Raw genomic sequence first — 18,712 nt, forward strand, 5'->3', positions numbered from 1 at the left:
AGCCTTGTATGTTCAACCTTGCCACTCATTAGCAGATCCCCCTCTGGCTGTATGAATGGGAGGAGGAGGTCAATACACTAACCCTGCATGCCCACTCACTGCCCATACTGCAAACAACAGAGGCCTGTGTGTTCTGCAGATTGCATCAGAAGCCCGCTAACGAGCAGATCCATTGGCCTGAGAGCACTAATGCAATTATGCAACACAAACCCCAGCGCTGTGAGTCTGGGCTATGGGCTAAGACAGATAAATGGAATGTGACAACTCGTTGTTTGTTATCTTACTATTACTATACAGAACTGGGGACGCATTCACTATACTGATGTCCACAAAGGGGAAGAGAGGTATCTAAAATATATGATAGAAGAGGACAGAGAAAAATTAAATATAGACAAACAGAAAAAGATGATTGTAGAGAAAAAGAGACATTGATACACAAACTAAATCACCAAAAATATTTGCATGAAGTGTTATGTAAGCTGTCTTGCTAAGGCTGTGCTGGGGCCAAGCATCACCAGTAAACAACACCTCTAGAGGGGCTGCAGTTTCATTTCATCTGCTAAAACGATGCCTACACATGCGAGGTAAAAAACATCATACAATCTGGGCAACAACCTGAGACAATCGCGAGAAGCTATAAGCAGAGTAACAATAAAATGATAAGGGCTTGTAGAAGGAAGATTTTTCTTGGTGTTCAGTGTTTCCCCTAGGTTTACAGCGTTGGGGGGGGTGGGGACAAGCCGACATGCCGACACGCCGACACGCCGACACAAACACTTAAAGGAATCTTGGTGTTCATGCGTTACTTTTAAGGACAGCTGTCCTTTTCTATCGGAAAGGTATCCTTAAATGACTTCTTTCCCTGATTTTCAACTCTATCCACTATCTTATCCCTACAATAAAGGCACAAAAAGCCCAAAAATAAATCTTTAAAAAAAAAAAATAATAATTTTCTTTTTTTTTTTTTGGGGGGGGGGGGGCGCCCCCTAATGCTAATGCTAATATAATGGTAGGGGAAACACTGGTGTTTAATAAAAAGGCAATTTAGAAGATGGAGCCTGAGCTTTTCCTGACTCAACATTTAGTTTTAGTGTTATAGCCGCGGCCCAGTTATGGTTTCAGCTCTTTAAATGGTTGAGTGAAGGGAGAGCAAGTCACCTCAGCATCTAAAACAAATTCAGTTTAACTGTTCAACTGATGTCAGCTGAAGATAAACTGACCCATGACATGCAATTCCTCAAACACAAAATATTGAGCATATAGGCTCTATCAATTCAACAAAGGTATGTCATTTCTTAAAGACACTTGGTGGGATGGTGATCTTTATGAGCACTTCCCCCTCTTAACTGCAGGAATCTATGGCAGGTTAATACCAACACTACCAGCAAATGTCAAAGAGGAGAAGGATACAAGCAGTAGATGTCATAGTCATTCAGTATAGAGGCTCTAAATAATACTGAACACATGTCTGCCATAAAATAGGAGTTTTCCAGATCATGTTTATACCTTTGAAAAAGAATATCATGATTTACAAATGCTGATTTGATTGCACTTAAATATCAGTTAGTCCAGCATTACATTGGAGGTAAAACTAGCTGCACCCTAGTTTTGATCTAATAAATTTAAGTATGTTTTTTTTACATAACGTTCTAAAAATCTAATGACAAAAACAAAACAAAAAATAGAAAAAAGTCTAAATAGTCAGTCTTTTGAAGCAAGGGATGTACTCAAGCAGAATCACTATAGCTGTGGCTAAGATTACATTCCCTAAACATAGTCTGGATTCCCCAGGTACCGGTGTTAAGTGGCAAGCATGAAGATAAGAGGAGCTTGATTAGCAGGGGTGCTATATTTACAGCCATTAGACAGGACCTGTTACCCTCTAAGGTGATCCGGATCATCAGGAAAATCCATCTGTAGAATTTTTATGTTCTGTCGTTAAAAGACGTCATAAATTTATGTCATTTTAACATTTTTGGATTACAAAATTCACAAGGTGGTTTAACTTCACCATCACTCCTAGGTACGCAACATGTGGTATTTCAGAGAGACGTGAACGTATGCTATCAGTTTTTAAGTCATGAAAGGTTGCTATTGCTAAGTAAACATTTCAGTTGGTCTTGTGACTTTTTGTAGATATTTCAGATCAATAGTAGAGACCACCCTATGTTTAATGCATTTTGGCTTGTGGTGTCATGTTTTTATTTCTATGGTTTCCCATTAAATAATACTGCAATCAGCCACCAAAACAACTCATTATAGCAGAGCTTTTTAATTTTGATTTTAACAAGTAATACTACAATTTGAGAAAGGAAGTAAGATTATACCTATTTTTTGTGATTGCAAAAGTGTGAAGTGAGAGCCCTATGTGTTGGAACTGTTTCTGTAAAATAAACTATTTCATCTATCTATCTTTTTGTACTGTTGAACAAATACACAGTATTGGGAAGGAATGAGGAAGAGGAAGGCAAACAGTGTCATAATAACAAGAGCTTCAAAGTTTTTAAGCAGCTGAAAGCCCAATGTTCATCTTTTCATGTAAGACTTTAAACATTAATTATTTTGATTCCTTTCAAACAATATCTACTAGCAACACAGAGCATACAAGGCATCTCTTTAAAGTATCCTAGCTTTCCTCTTACCACATATTTCTTTGAAGCACAGTAGAGTTTTAAGGAAAAACATTTCAGTTTGGCTGGACTAAATTCTTGATTTCTATAATGACAGTTACAATAACCACGGAAAAGTAACCCGTGCTATGGCTGAGAACCACCCCTCACTGTGTGCACCCAGGGGGTCAAGGTGACATTCCACAACACCTTTGAGACTGGCCTAATGGAGGGATTGGTGCATGGCTTTTGTTGAGGAAGAAATAGGAGACCATAAAAAAGGTGAGTAACTGGAGATGGAAGTATGCAAAAGGCATGGAGGGAGAAAAATGAGATTCTGGGTCAAATTTTAAGGAAGGTAAGAGGTGAAAGGAGAGGAGAAAGGATATTTTTGGAGATAAAATTGAACTGTTATCCATGTTTGGTTTGTTAAAATACTGAAAGATACATTTCTGATGTAAAATTTAATTTAACGTTTCCCTATTTAAGTTATGACATCACAAATGTATTTTCCCTGATGCCTCAATTGATCTTGAAAAATAGATGCATGTTAAGATTGTTCAACCCACAAGTTATTCTCTGATGCTATTTCAGAGGTGACCGTGGTAGCACCCATAGTTTAATTTGACACTATTTCCTATGTCTACTGTCACAAAAGACAAACATTCTACATTGGTCTATAATTGTGGGTTTTGGCAGAACAAATAAATACAATTCACTTTTGGTGTTTTCCTTGTAAAATCTATTTGGATCTTTTAATATGCATTCCTTATAACGCACCAATATATCCATGGCAAGACATTCTTAAAACTAAAATGCATGACAATCATTTTGAAATACCATAAAGATTAGGGGGGTTGTACTTGTCAGTCCATAACCCCTAATCTTCAATTAACTTTAAAACACTGAAATAAAAAAAGGTTGTCTGTTTTTTTGGCAAACAAGCCAATTTTTAACAAATGACATTTAACCCTTAAAGCGTGACCCCTCGGCCAGCAGAGCGCAGGTCCATCAAGCAGAGAAAATACACTCTTACCGTCATAAAACCAACAGACTGAAGACTTCCTATGAGGTATAGAGCTGCCAGCCCTTCCTCTTGTTCCTCTTATGATGTGAATTGTTTTGTTTTTCTCTTCCCTCACTCAGATTTAGTCTCCCCTCCAGGTTAAGCTTTTATTCCCAGATCTTACCCGGTTCAATGCCAAAGATGCACAGAGACAACAGAATGAGGAGAAAGTTACTGAGCCTGAGAGAGGGAGTGACAAACAGGGAAAGAGAGTTCCCTGTTTGGGTGAAGCAGTGATCAGATACGGCTATTTTCAGACTAAGGCATGCTCTTCTATGAGACTGGAAAGTTACCCCCCAGTGTGTATGGGTGGGGGCTAAGTGACAGGACTGGCTATCTCAATTTTACCACATGCACACATGTTTGCATGCATGCATGCATAACACACAGTATTTACACATATGCACACATATGTAGACTCAATCTTAACACATTTGAATACTGTTTAATAGTGAACACATACACATAATTATCATATTGTTTAAAATGCTTCAGGTAGGTACACCTCTGATATCTTATGCAAGATATCTGTCTAACCTCCCAGGCTTTAAAGTCACACAGAGACCCATGTCGTCAGTGCAAGGCTATGTAAAGTGGACCCCTCCACACAGAAACTGACAGGAGTGTCAAATTGTTCTCACATGACATTTTCTCTCACTCTGTGTTGCTGACACGTTGATTGCCTGTGAAGAAGCCTGGCTCAGAGATGTTTACACACATTTATGTTGGGAAGAAACCCAGCAACATTTCTCTTTTTATCACAAATAAACCATGTGTGGTTAGGATCGTAAATACAGACTAAATTTGTGTCCACTCACATGATTCATTAATATTCTTACTGCTGTGTAATCCATATGGGAATGTATATTTGGAAATTACCACACACACACCCTCTAAAGGGTGAATACACAGTATTGGGGTCAGTTCGAAGCACCTCTAGACCCCAGACTCCCTGCTATTCCCAGAATGATGATGTAACTACTGCTATTAGCATCTCGTATTTAAAGCCTGGATACCTAAAACCAACCAGGCAGCTACTGTGCAATATGCTATTTGGGCCACTTCCACCTCCTACATTCACACCCTTACTTCAATAAATTACGTCAATAAACAAAACAGGCACAAAAATCTGCAGCTAACAAATGAATGCTTACTGAGGTTCAGGGAGAGTTCAGCAGCCACTACAAAGGAAATCCATTAATGTAAGGTAATGTGGCTCCATTTACTGCAACTGAGTGCTGATAAGATTTCTGAGAAGTGACTTATTTTTCTTAAAAAAACAACAGTCTAATTTCTTACACCCAAAAGATCACAACTTACATACAGGGTTATACTGATATTTTTTTGTTATTTAAGTCTGACTCTGAACCAGACTGAAGTTTGGAAGTGGAATCACAAGATGTTGATATACTCTTTAATTCTTTTTACCACATCAATTCAACTTATTTGATAGTCTTGATAGAATTACAATTATTAGAGGTTTTGAAAAATGTCAGCTGTCAGCCAAGTATGTAACATTTCATGCCAACAGGTCTCTTAAGGTTATTCAAAACCAGAGATTAATTCAATCAGAGGAAGAAACAAAGGGTGGACATTTTGAGTCATTTAAATACCCTAAAATATTTTTTTCCCCCCCATTATATATTTGTTTACTGTAAAATAAAAATGCCAGACACTTGGTCCACAATGTTTTCTGCAGAGTGTTGCTTATCAGTATTGTATGTAGGACAGCGTTCCTCACATTCCAGTTCTGAATGAAATGACAAGTGATGGTAACATATAACTCCATGGTGAGAGCTGTCCACCAGTCTGTATAACTGTTACTTTGCTGTTCTGCACAATTGTGCTACTCTTTCCTCCTATATATTCTCAACTCTCGTAGCTGTTGTTTGCCATGATGGTGACTTGTACTTGGCTCTACAAACGCCATCCACTCATGGAATCCTTCTCCTTTCACAAACTTTATGGTTGCATATTTCCTGTCACCGTTTTTGTTATTTCGTCAGTAGCTCATCTGGACATAAGGCTTATCTTCTTCGCTCTGGTATCATCACAACGAAGTGTGCTAACAAATGATAGAGACTGCCTGTTGCCTGTCTCTGCTGGTTCTTCCCTGTGATTTAAGCATGTGTTTAATGCGGTTATGCATCAAACTAGTTTAATGATATGCAAGTTTAGTTTACTGTATATTAATTTTAGAGAAGAGTTAATTTCTTTGGACAATTTTGATCTGGGTAAATTGTTGGAAGGATGAACACTAGAGGAATCCTAAACTAAAAACAAGCTGGGGCCCTAGAGACAAGCTAGCAGTAGATCAGCTTGTAGCCCCCAACTTACCTAGTTTCCACACAAAAGTGCTTTATTCCAAAGGTGTATCATTAAAAATGTAACTCTCAAATATTACTATATGAAGGAAGAATTCTACAATGTCATTTTGAGTCTTGGCCTGTAAAGTCAATACAGTAGCCTGCCATCACATTGCTCGGTGTAAAGTGACACACACATTCTCAACAAAAGTGCAGAGAATTTCCTCACAAAATGCAAAACAACTCATGATCTTTTCAATGATGGTTTGGTTAAATCAATGTATGCAGCCTTAACGGTAATATAATTTTTTTTTCCGAGTCAACACAAAGTATTTTAATATATCCACTAGGGACGTATGCGATTGCCAACTAAACAGTTATAAGTAGTCACTCTATCTAGTCGACACCTGAATTAGAAGTTACTAAAAATAAATAATTAATATTTTTAAATTTTGGCCCTAAATGTTTTTCTGTGCAAACTGTGATGCAGCCACTCGCCACTGGTTTAGACTGGTGTTAGCCCCAGTTAATTGGCCATCACTTGCGGCTCTCCAGCTCGGATGTAAACGAGCACAGTGAACAGCTAGCATGTTGTAGGATCAGGGTTGTCTGGCATATGAACTGGCGCAATACATAACCACATTTTGCACAGCATGTTGAAATTCACTGCTTAGGACTGTCACTTTTTCAATAAAACAACTTTAAACAAATTTTGAACATGACACAGTAATGTTTTAACACATTCAATCCTCACTACAGATTTGGCCCTAGTAATAAGTAGCAGTCCAATAACCAATTGTACCCCCTTAAAACCCAAGGCAAGCTCTTAACTTTTAATAGTCCCATTATAATGACTGGTGTGTCAGCAGACTTGATCAAACAGCAGCTGGGCCTCAAAAATGTCTGGCCACGTGCCAAGGATCATGGTGGTATGGTGGAAAGCTAAACACTGACAGGTGCTAATGATGTAACCTCTTGACCAGAATTATATGAGTATCAGGAGACCAATAAAAGAGGAAAGGGCCAAAGCACTTGAGTTTTGTTCTCTGTGATTGTTATCTATTTACTTCGACTTAATCCTATAACCTACAAGAGGCTTTACAGGGGATCTGCTTCAGCATCTGAAAGAACTCCCCGTTTTGGATCAAAGTCCTCATGTAAGAAATCTCTGACAAGCATCTCCTTTCACTTTTTGCATGCAAATGCAGGATTTATTAAAAAAAAAGAAATTAAACCAACATGACACAGCATCAGCTTAGTAACGATCTCATTAAAGTACCAAAGCAAACTATTTTTATAGCAACTGACACACACTCACACTCAAGCACACAGACACTTTGACCTATGAGCCACTCTGGACTACAGTGGCTGCGTAGACATGGTCTCACCCGTACAGTTTCAACACCTAATTCATTATCAGCTTCTGCAAGGCCCTGCCATTCCCAGTTAAGTAAGTGACGGGTTATAAAAAGCAGAAGAGCTGTGCATGAACACATTGGTGAGTGTCACTTACTGGAGAACACTTTAACCTTAGACCAGATCAAAAAATGAAAGTAATCACAAATTACCATTCCACATACAGTACAGTAGAAGTGTTTCTGCCGGAACGACAAAGCATAAAAATAAAAAGTACTAACTCAATGTTATTTATGTTTTACATCAGTTACTACAATTTTGGTTGTGATTTAATAATTAAAGTAATTTATAATACATTTAGAATCAGCTAATATTGTCTGAAAAGGCTTATAGTTTAATGGTTTGGATTCCACAAAATTCACGTTAAATTCTTTCTCAATAAACCACGATCTGCAAGCAGTAGGCAGCAAACTTTTGACGAAAACCATAAAGCCCAACAGACTGACTTATTGGTATAATCATGGTCTTCCTACACTTTATCCCAGATTACTTGGCAGACTACTTAAATCCTCTGTTTTATGTCACTCAGGGATTTAAAGTATGTCTGAGGGGATCCTTGACTTTTTTACTTTGCCAAAATATCGACTGTTTTAAACTCACTAAATTCAAGTTAAAATCATTTAAATTATAACTCATTATAAGGACGAAGTATTCAGGGGTATCTTGAGCTATACCCAGCTAAAATAGACCCTAAATCACTGATCACAATCAAATCTCCTCTGAGCCAGTCGCTCTTCCATAAGAGCAAATGGCTCAGCAGTAAAAAGTCAGCATTGAAAAAGCTGGATCATTGAAAAAACCCTGGGGGCAAGCTGCAGGCAGTCTCTATTATCAGTGAGACTATGAGTTGGGCACACACCACTTGAGCCATGACATCAGACTCTGAAAAAGGGCAGTGAGAGGAAGACAAAGACGGGAAACACAGAGGGGCAATGGGAAACTAAGAGGGCACAAAAACACAGTCAAATTAAAAGAGCATTGTGTTTGTACAAAAAGACGAATAAAAGTGATGGGGGGGCAAGCAAACTATGAGATTAACTCCTGTAACATTCTGTACTTTCAGAAGCAAAAATGTATCACATTCTCCGATTCCCTATGGCCTGCCTTGATCCCCTTTCCTATCTCTCTGAGACATAAATACACACTCACACGGTCTCTATCAGTAAGTCTAAACTGGCAAGTGCAACTAAGTTAACGCTAACAGAGACATTCTTTCGGCCTCGTTGGCCATTAATCAAGTCAAAATGCCATGATCGCAACTAAGTGTATTTAAGCCTCTGTGAGAGGTTGTTTATTGGTGTGAAAGCACACTGATTTTGACAAAATAAATACACACCACTACTTTGAATATGAATATAGATTCACAAATTGCCCTGATAGATATATGAAATTATTATTAAATGACTAAAACTTCAACTTTAGTACTTGAGAACGTTATTACTAAGTTCCAAAATGTGACCAACCCTTGTGGACATCCTATTTCTGATCCATTAGGTATCAAGTATCAAACCAGTACCATTTCAGTTTTAAATAATGTTTCAGTATCAAGTGTGATACTAAACATCAAAGACCAATTTTGGTATCATGACAGCACAAGTGTAGCAGCCTCTCATGAGTCAGATAGTGACCATCTGTTGCTCGTCATATTGCATCCTTCTGTTTCACATCCTCCCCCAGACACAAGTATGCAGTCAGATAAATAGTATATTTGTTATATTTTGTGCTGAGCAAGTATTATTTTATATAGTAGTTGTAGCATTTTATGATTTATTTTATGTTCTTTGTGTTGTCAGGTGTGTTTTTAATTTAATGGGGTTTTATTGTATTCTTTTATCACCACTATGTGGGACTACAGATGGAAATTAGAGTATGCTAAATCTGGTGCATCGTGCAACCATCTTATCTTTTTATTCTATAATTGACAAATGAAACTGCACACTGTCCCCGTATAAATACCATAAATTAAATACTAGATCAAATACACCATCCAATAAAACTAAACATACTCAAACACACAGGCCAGGTAGGGTCACTGTGGGAGTGGTATGAGGTTCCCGGAGTGATAATGTTACTCTTTGTGCATCTTGGACACTCCCCACACTTCCAGTTCACCCAGAATTCAAATGGCTCTTACTGATATCATCCATCACTGCTGGCTTTTTTTCCTCCTTACATCACCTATCCAGCAGCTTCCTATTCCTCACTACTCCCCGTCACATGCAGGACAACATCTGTAAAATATCAACAGATCAAGCTTTAAATTATACAGAATGCACTACTGCTGTTGCATTCAGGAATGAGAGCTACAAAGATTTTAATCTAAGCCCTCTCAGTGATAAACTGACTGTTTTAAACCTTTATATAAGCAACGAAAATGAAGAATCAATAAGGTTAAATGAACCTCTGTATTGACTAGATGCCTGTGTGAGGCAAACGCTCTCATAACACAGAGTAATGTAATATTATTAGTATTTGAATCATGAAATAAATAACTACGCAGGTCAAAATACACAATATTGTCTGACTGTGTCTTACTAGTAACAAACTGAGAGAAATACAATTTCATAAAAGCCGAACAAACCAAGCGTTACATCCTTTTTTTTTTTTTTTTTTTACAGTACAGAACTGAATTTAAAACAAACAATAGGGATTAACCTCAGTATTTAGGATGTAGGTTAAACATGGATATCAAAAGTCCTGCTTAACAGGCTACTACCAAGCAGCATGTCTGTGTTATTTATTAATTTAATGCTGACACAGCTCAGTCTGCTACCAATGTTAAACAACATTTATTTTTATTCACACAGCTTGCGGTCTGAGTCTTACACATGCTCCATGCCCTGACCACATCTTTCCTTCAATACACTGGGAACATAAAGCCACTGCTTTGCACTTTAGTGGCGATATTACCGCATCCCTGATGAGCTGATTCATTTGCCTCTGGTCGCGCTTATTGCACCTGTAGTTTATTATCTCTTGCACGGCACTTTAAAATGGCATTGTAATGTTTACCTCCTCAAACAGCACGACAATGCGCTCCAGGTTACAGATACGCTGCAGATGTTTCACATTACATTTTAATGATAGTGATAACAGTGTTGTGTAGCCCACCTACCTTAAGACTAATGCTGTTTTCCTGGACTAATTCCGCAACATGTCGTCAGGTGAACGGCCTCTCTTCCACGAGAAATGACTCAAGTGCTCACTCGAGCAGAATTTGGCGAGCTGCGGCGGATCTCAAGCTAGCACTGCGTCCGTGTGATGAAACCGTACACCTGTTTTTCAACTCGCATGGATGTAGCCGGTGTCCGTCAGCTTACTGAAGGCAACTCCCTCTCTCGGCGGGGGTGGGTGAGGAGGGGGGGGGGGGGTCACTGGGGCTCGAATAGCAATGCGGTGAAGCTGTCCTGTCCTGTTTCCCTCACGACATAAACCACCAAGGCAGAGGCGACGCGACAGAGACACAAATTGTTAAAGCATTTTCTAGTACAAGCGCCAGTCCGACAACACTAGCACCTCTCCGCCGGCTCTTAAACACACGTCTCCATCCACAAATGGGCTGAACCTGCCTCTCGTTTCCGTTTCTATCATTATTGAATGATGCCGCGGCTTCGTGCGCAAAATGGCCTCTGTGTGTGTGTGTGTGTGTGTTTTCATTCAGCGACAGTCGACCGCGAGCTTCTCATTGGGTCTGCGTGTAGCCATGGCAACGTTGGTGGTTCAATCAGTGCACTCAAAGGACACGCACAGCGAGTCTGGTGCTGTTCACTGCTAACAAGGAAGTGCCAGTGACACTTTTTACCTTTTTATCTACAGTGTGCACAAAAGACTGACCTCAGCAATGAGCAGCTGACAGTGTGCAGGCTACAGGCTGTGTGTTAATGGTTAGAACATGATAATAATACAGGCAGGCTTAGAGAGTGATTCACAGGGCCATGCCAGGAATAAGCTACAGCTGTGTTGCCAAAATTTGTATCTAGTCTATAAGTGCTTCCCTGGCAGTATATTTTGTCATCAAACAATTTCAAGGGAAATGTTGTGCTATAATTGACAAGTAAGTTTTGGCTAGGCCTTGTTTGTGTTTTGAGTTTGCTGCCATTAGGATTAACAGTTCTAAAAAAGGAACAGCAAAAAAAGAGAAACCTCAAGTAAACCTGAATTATAGGTCAAACTAGGCAAGTTTTCATTATGCCCACAAAGAAGTGCAAGGTATGCTGATTAAGCATGCCAGGTATGTAGGTTAAACAAGCATATATAGGCTACTAATAGAGTTTATTTATTGGCTTTATGGGACAACACAGCCCCTGAAGTCCCAAATTGTAAAATATTATCTTATGGGAACAAGTAATCATCTTGTGCACACATAATTAGGCTGCTGTGGGAACTAAATAATAACTTGTACTTATTGTTATCATCTTGTGCACCAGTTAGAATGTGTGACAAGATAATAACTAATATGCACAAGAAAAATATTGTGCACACATGATAATAGTGTTTGAGCACAAACTAAGAAAAATAGGACTTGAAGAGTTCTGTATGCAAGTGAACTCCACTTATAAATAATACAAATGTGAATTATTAGTTAGTTATGTCGTGGTGTGAAAATTTAAGATGTATTTTAGCTATAGCACCAACAATGTATTGAGGTGTAATGTCAAAGTTAGTTTTTTTCTTCTACCAATATTGGTAGAAGGACTATTGCTGTGTAGATCCACCGCTAAGGATTAACACTTGTGCTGGATCTGCACAGTATTACTTTTAAGTGTCAATTTTACTGTGTAGACAAAGAGCTGACATATTTCTTTGACATCTAAATCCAATGACCTGGTGGTGTGTTAAAGTTGCCATTGGCATGATGTTGGTGTTGATGTTAAATATAACATTTTTCATTAAGCTGACATTTTTGCTGTGGTTTCTTCCTCAGTTGAAGTTTTAACGTCTACAGCAAAACAAAACATGATTTTGTTATTTCTTTATGTGTTCCCTGCAACAAAGCTTAACCAGTTACCTCTGAAGCAAAATAAACTGAACCTCTACAAATTATCTCTCTCTCTCTCTCTCTCTCTCTCTCTCTCTCTCTCTCTCTCTCTCTCTCTCTCTCTCTTTCTCTCTCTCGCTCTCTCTCTCTCTAAATTATTAACATACTGGGAGGATAGCCCTTGCTATCCTGTGACAATGGCAAAACACATGGCCTTTACACAATGTCACATTGTTTAGCCTTTATTTCAGAAGAAAGGAGGCATGATCTGTCTTGTGTTTTCATTTCTGCTGTGCTTGTATAACAGATAAACACGAAGACTAGAAAGAAATTATATCTATGGAGGTGTTGTCTTATAAATGTGAGGTCTCAGTGCAACATCACAGAGATAGATCTGCTGCCTGGGAGCGGGGAAAGGGAAAGCAAAAGCCCTATTGCTCATGAATTCATAAAGCCTTTAGAGGGCTGTTAGAGATGGTCCAGTGAATTGATATGGATTCAGTCACAAAGCAAAGATGTGACTCTTTCATCTTATTAAAATTCTACTCCAGGAATGTGTCCATTCTTTTGTAAATATCAGCCAAATACAACCCCTTATGATATTAAATTATAGTGTCAACTCTATGTCACCTTTTCAGCTCTATGGCATTGACATTAGCTTTCTAAATAGCCTCCACAAAGCTGTAACATCAGCAGCAGCACTTCTTGGACTGCAAGTTTTAAAACCACATGCATTTAATTGAAATGATAAACAACCTTTTTGATAATTCATCTAAAAAAATGCACTGATTTAATCTAGCATATTGATTACATGTTTATTAATTAAAGTAGGCCACAATCTATCATCTAAAAATTGAGATTGATTTTCATATGTTCTATTGTGTTGATGTTGATGTTGATACAGTATAGTGAATACTTTTCAATGTTGTAAGCTGCAAGTGATAAGAAATGTCTTTGGTTGTGGATAATCAACATGTCATTCAAAATAAATAGAATAACTAAATTCACATTTTCAACAAATAAGTTATAACTATTCACCTGTTGTAAAGTCGCTGTGTTATTTTGTTGTTAACACAGACATAAAGTGCCCTTTCTTCTGTCAACATTAAAGGTGTACAATTTTAGACAGTTATTGATAGTTGACCTTTGTGAAGTGTCACTGACACCACATCTGCGGGAGTGTGCATGTCATGGATGCATGTGTTTGGTCTTTTATCACCAGCTCTCATGTGCAGTACGGGCAGCCCTGCTGAATCTTACTGTTGTCAAGTAGGTGCCTTTTTATAGATGGTATGTTATCCACAGACATGCTCTTAACAATCCATTGTGACAGGGCCAGGCCGGATGATGACAATACATTATGCCCGGTGTGCACTGCAGTGGTCATCTGGTGATACAGATGCAAACAAACTACGGTAAAGGGTGAAGCTTTGACACTGCAGCACATTAACAATACCATTATGTTTGCATATGAAGCTTTTCAGATTAGTTTATTAGTGGTTAGTCTCTCACACGTCTGATCGAACAGATCAGTCCATTTTCTATGAAGTACAGCTCCCAATTTTTCTGGCGCTGTAGTGCCTAACCATGATCCAAAGTTAAATATTTACATTTCAAAACTACCCTCTCATATTTTTGTGCAAAATGTAGTGGTGAGGTTGTCCATCGAGTCTAACTGATATCTCTTCTTTTTAGGGTGTAGTAGAACCAAAGTTGTCTCCGAAAATTGCTAAATGAGAAAGTTAAAGCAAATGTTTTGGCCTCTGGGCTACTGTAGAAACAACAGTGTAACATGGTTTGACCCCTAGAAATCAGGCCTTATATTCTTCTGCAGATATAAAGGGCTCTTCTGAGGTAACAAAAAAAAGTCTTACTGTACATTAAGATGATTATATACTATTAAAACAAAACAAAAAAAAACACATTTTGGGCAATGAATGACCCTTTACTTTGTACACTGGTATTAAGGGGGGCACTATTGTCTGTACTAAATGAAAAGGCAATCCATCTCTACATGGTAAAATAAAGAGAAGCATTCAGGGTATCACAAATCATGAACAAATCATGATCATGCAAAATAGTTGGACATTTCAATCAAGAGCAAAGAGATGAACCACCAGCAGAGCAACCAACAGACTTACATTTCCAAACACTGAACATACAGTTAGAGTGGGCACATGGACAATAAAGATAGCTCGGCCTCCTGGAGTGTGTCACTACATATAGACAGGAATCCTTACCAACCCCCTCCAAGAGCCAAGAATGGGCTTTAGGCTGAGGTAGTGGAGGTGCCACAACTGAGCCACATTCAACTGGAGTGTTGACATGAGTGTAATCCAGACGCTGGCCTCAGATGGGCTGAAAGCCAAACACTGATAAAAAAAAAAAAAAAAAAACTACATTCATATCATGAAGTACTGGGAATATTGCCAGACCTCCATCCAAATGCAAATCTTTAATAATGGGTCCCTTGATTTCCCTTTAAGGATGGCAATATCAGCCTTATCTCAGAGGGTTTGACATCATCAACCCTGTGTCATGCTTTTGTTGCTGTAACTTCATTCCCCACCCTCATCATGTCTGCATTTATTTCATATTCAAGCTTTAACCTATACTTCTATCACACCCCTGTGGCCTCTCTTAGAATAACCCGCAATAAGGGAGAGCAGACAGGAAAATAACTCTTTTATCTGAGCAGGGCCGCTGTCTCACATCTTTTCTGCTCTCCTAAGAGATCCACATTTGGAACAGCTGATACCGAGGTCCACTTGTCTGGCCTGTGTTAAAGTAGCAGGCTGGTGCTGGATGAGTGGCTGGTGTTATGAGTGCATGAGAACATTGTCTGGTAATGACATCATGCCACTTTCACTTACTCTCCAGACTTGCTTTGATGTCTGGGAGCTGACCAGGTAATACGTCTCAGCAAATATGTGAGAGGATAAGAGTGCTAATGTCACTGCCAGGAAAAGTGCAAGTTCAACCTTTCACTCCAGTTGTATTGGCTAGTGTTTCATGTTAATAATGTTGTTAGATTTTCTTACTTTTGCTCCATTTATTGCTGTTTTGTCAACTAGCTATCATTCAATCACCGACCACAAATTACACGCTATCTTACCCAGGCCTCTGCTTAGGGTTCAATATTAATCAGAAAGAGTAAGCCTTGCCTAGTGGAAATTGCAGCATCATCTGTCTTCATTTTGTAAATAAAAGCTGACACTGCGGTGTCATGATTGATGTCCAAGAGGCGCTGACGTAACAGAAAGGAGAAAAATGAAGATGAAGGATAACACAATAAGGAATTAACAGTGAAGGACATGGAGGATCAAAGATTCAAGATGAATAAGAGTCACAGGCTACATTCTACAAGCTGACATCATTCTTTGTCAACCTGTCCAGACACAATGATCTTGTGAGAATATTTACAGCATGACATTGCTTTAAATGACTTGTTTATAGTTTCAAACTTTTTTGGCACTCAAGTGTCCAGCAATCAGTAATATATGTATTATGAACACTCGGTGTAACTAACACATCAATTATTGTGAAACAGATTAAGTTAAGAATCTGAATTGCTTATTATCTAATTCAGTTTCCCATATACTGAGTAGACTGTATATTTTTAGTTGTATAGCTGACAGTGCGAGTTCCCTTGGAATTCCTTCATGTTCAGTGGATTTGCATGGCACAGTATTAGACACCAACAGACACCAATTCTTGTTATAATTGCAGAACATAAGGATGCTTTAAGGCAACTGGAGTGCTTCTTCCTCAAGCAATTCCCTGCAATGTAAAGCTACACTACGCAACAATATATATATATTTTTTAACACAAAGGGCAAATGTGATAATATCAGCCAGATATAACTTTAACATCATTTCAGCTTTGGAAAATATTGAAATTGGAGATACATTTTTCGGTTAGTCGGGTTAAGTTAGAGAAAAAAGGGGAAAGATTACTTGTTAGGACATTTTAGCTAATTTAAATAATTGAATTACTCAAATGATGAAAAATATAGCATCTGTACATGGGGTGCTCAGCATAACCACTAGGCTTTCCGGCGCCCCTAAAGGATGAATTGTAATGAATTTGGAGACAGGTAATCCTCTTACTGAAATAAGGTATTCCTTGAACTATTGAACTATCTTAATGTCTATTTGATGGCTTGGCACCAAATTTTCCAAAGATGCTTATGGTTCCTATAAAGGATGATCTGAGCTGACTTTGATATCTCCTGAGTTTCACTCTAGTGTGACCGTGAGGTTTGGTGTCAAATGTCTAAACAGTTATTGAATTGATTGCAGTGAAATTTGGTAGAGCCATTCCTGGCTGCTTAGCTCAGGATCACATGTAATTACTTTGATAAACAGGAGGAGAACAATTTTAATAAATGTTAGTAATTTGGCGTATGACATTTGATACTTGACATTGCATTATTGTCAGAACTAGTTTGTGTTTAGAGCTAATTACCTAATATTAGCATGCTAACGTGCTCAACTAAGATGATGGCCTTGGTACAGTAAACATTATAACTACCAAACATCAAACATCAAAGGGTAAGCATTGTTATAGTTAACATGTATGAATAGATACATAAGAATTAGCTTAAGCCACTCCATGCTAATTACAGCCTGACAGAGCTGCTAGCTGCTAACCTCTTGGTCTTGTTTTCATTGTACTAATTACATTCATGTGTCAATGTTGCCAAACAGTACTGGTATCACTATGATAGCTAGTTAGGGTTAGTAAGGGATAGGGTTAGGGTTATCCCTACACCTTGTATAGCCACAGTATGATCCATCCACCCACCCTGATATTAAAAAAACCGATATGACTCTTGCAGCTCATAACCTTATCCACCTATCAGCCTTTCCTTATCTGGGCATGGAAAGACTGCAGAGTAGCTTACATTGGTTATGCAATGAACCTCTTCATATTTCCCATGTCTTCACAATTACTGATAGACATTTGTAAGATTACTCTGCACTTCATCCATCTCAGTTCCCTTCACCAATGTTAGTTAGCCAGGCCTCTCCTGTGTGACTGCTAAGTGAATTGATAAGAGGTTCTGTGGCTGATTAAATGTGTTGTAGCTGGATGCTGATGTGGTGTCAGTCTGAATGCTCTGAAAGGGCAAGGAGGGAAGATGAGACTCAACTAAAGCATAAAAGACGAGTTACATTGAGTTAAAGAACACACTTTGAAAAGAAAACAATGAGTAAGACTACGAAAAAGTGAAATGTGAGTGTGGTATATACAAACAGTATGCAGGGAACAAAGACAGTGACATTATTGAAAGTATAAGCATCACCAAGAGAATCTATGTACTCAAATGGTCTTTGAACTTCTCAGGTTCAATATGTTAGGTGTTCTGTGAGGACTTATACATGCTTTCCACATTACACCTGTCCTTGCTTCCCTTTACTGGCTACCTGAAAGTTTTTAATCTGATTTTAAGGTTTTATTAATTGTTTTTTAAGCCTTAATTGACCCTTGCTGTGAGCATGGACTTCTGCCTGAGCTCCTCTTGCGGTTCCTAAAACTTGACTGGTCACAAAAGGTGACTGAGCCTTTATAGTTCTAGCTGTGGAGCTTCCTGGCTGGAGATGTCAGGCAGGCAAACTCAGTGTAAACTCACTTTTATTGGCTGGCTTTTTCCTAACCATTGGCATTGTCGTGTTCTTCATTACCATTTTTATTGATATTTATGTTTATTGAAGTTTGGGTCTTACCTGTTTATTTGCTTTATTTATGTGTTCTCTTATTTGTAGAAACACTTATATATATTAATATTTTAGGACAAAAAAAAACATTTATTACTACAATTAGTCGTATAATCTTTTGAATTATCTGCCATGAAAATAGCCATTTCATTTTTTGCTGAATTGTATACTGATGTTTTGAAAATTAAAATGTAAGTCAAAAACCCTGGTGGGACTAAATGCTTACATTCATGCTCTTTACAGTCACAGGGTTCGTAGTGTGATGTTCCATGTCAGGAGGAGAGGAACCAGCTGGGATTGCTCATAGAGAGTTGGCAGAGTGACCTGCATTACAAACACTTTCAATCATTTACTTCCTAATGAGCCTGTTAGTGGAAAGTATTTATGAAAAGAAAAAAAGCTTCAGAATTCTGTCCATGATTTATTAGCAAAGCTGTAAATCCTCTTCATAGATTTCCAGCTTCTTCTCAGGCTTGTAATTAAGTAATGGCTCAATTAATCCTATCAAACCTGCATTGCTGGAGGGGTAGAGCAGGGGCATTTATTTGGAGCCAACAGGAGGAGATTAATGCAGACCTAACACACAGTACAGTTATTGTAGTGGTACACAATAGTT

General features: G+C 38.4%; 1 protein-coding gene across 17 annotated transcripts in view; it reads right to left on the bottom strand.

Annotated features, from left to right (window-relative positions):
* The window catches only part of sorbs2a (sorbin and SH3 domain containing 2a), a 65,284-nt gene that overhangs the window by 41,573 nt on the left and 4,999 nt on the right, over positions 1-18,712 (bottom strand). For 5 of the 17 annotated variants that reach the window (XM_065956513.1, XM_065956486.1, XM_065956504.1 and 2 more), the window contains exon 1: positions 10,513-11,019. The exons of 2 other annotated variants lie outside the window; for them this stretch is intronic. The gene's annotated coding sequence lies outside the window, so the exon portion shown is untranslated. Of the gene's footprint in view, positions 1-3,645; positions 3,895-10,512; positions 11,022-18,712 lie in introns of those variants that run through there. 10 more of the 17 variants (XM_065956474.1, XM_065956471.1, XM_065956466.1 and 7 more) reach the window with 5 other exon arrangements.

The sequence above is a fragment of the Labrus bergylta genome, chromosome 1, assembly GCF_963930695.1.
Source record: "Labrus bergylta chromosome 1, fLabBer1.1, whole genome shotgun sequence".
Lineage (NCBI taxonomy): Eukaryota > Metazoa > Chordata > Actinopteri > Labriformes > Labridae > Labrus > Labrus bergylta.